At 40.8% G+C, this 1,164-nt stretch overlaps 1 pseudogene; it reads left to right on the top strand.

Moving 5' to 3' along the window:
* The first annotated feature begins 744 nt into the window (after positions 1–744).
* On the top strand, positions 745–1,151 carry LOC147820211 (protein S100-Z pseudogene; annotated as a pseudogene).
* Positions 1,152–1,164: the final 13 nt, after the last annotated feature.

Below are 1,164 nucleotides of genomic sequence, written 5' to 3' on the forward strand. Positions count from 1 at the left end.
ATTTTGAATTCATAGTTTTTTAAAATAAATTGACAGATTAAGTGTTGCTTCATGATTTGAGGAAATTCTAGTGCTTTTATAATTAAATACACCATTGAAACTCCACTGAGTTGGTTAAACTGTGCTGTCACAAAGCTAAAACAAGGCTGGTTGGTTGAAATGTTGAGAAATTTACAATTATTTATATTTATTATTATTATTTTATTATTACTTCTTATACTTCCTTTACAAGTCAAATTTATCTTGATGCTGATAACGATGGCGAGGGCAGACCTGCAGGATTTATCTCAGTGTCTGTGGTTTCTCAGCTCTGACACAAACTAACTCTCGCGCTTGAACGTAGCTTTGAGTCTTTTTGACCATTAAAAATCACAATGCAAAAGTTCTCTGGTGATATTCACCTAATGAAGTGTTTGCCTTCAGTGTGGAGTTTTAATTTCAACCTTTGGCTTCAGCGACGGCCACAACATAAAGATCACGTTGCCCCGTGAGACGGCGGGGAAGGAGAAGCCATGTCTTGTTTCTCAATCCTGGAGGAAACGACCAAAGCAATAAATGTCGAGTGTGATCAGCTGCAGCTCATGGGTCATTTAACAGCAACATCACTCTGCTCTCCACCGGACACAGTCAACACTAAACTCCAACAGCAATCAAACGACGACACGAGTGTTGCTCATCCTACATGTTTCCTGTATCTTGACCTACGTCTGTATGTGTTGAAGGCAGCTTTAATTGCTCAAACAGGAATACAGTGTCCGTCACATAACATCCTCTGTGTTTTGTTTCCAGTCTCAGAAGGATCCGATGCTGGTGGAGAAGATCATGAACGACCTGGACTCTAACAAAGACAACGAGGTGGATTTCAATGAGTTTGTTGTGTTGGTGGCCGCCCTGACCGTCGCCTGCAACGACTTCTTCCAGGAGCAGAAAAAGAAGAGCAAGTAGACGTCTGCACGAAAACCATCTGGAAACCAAACTGTAAATTTTTCCAAATGTCACCACAGTGAATGTCGCATCAGTTGAACAAGTTGTTTTAGCATCTCCCACAGTACAGGATAATGAATGTAACATATATGAACGTAGACACTCACCAAAGTTCAGCCTGGAGCTGTTAAACAATGACGTTGTGATCTCGCACCAAGCTTGTTTAACCCAAGTTATAGT

This window comes from Seriola lalandi, unplaced genomic scaffold (assembly GCF_002814215.2).
Source record: "Seriola lalandi dorsalis isolate HSWRI2012SDOR001 ecotype SW California unplaced genomic scaffold, Sedor1 jcf7180001977194, whole genome shotgun sequence".
NCBI classification, from domain to species: Eukaryota; Metazoa; Chordata; class Actinopteri; order Carangiformes; family Carangidae; genus Seriola; species Seriola lalandi.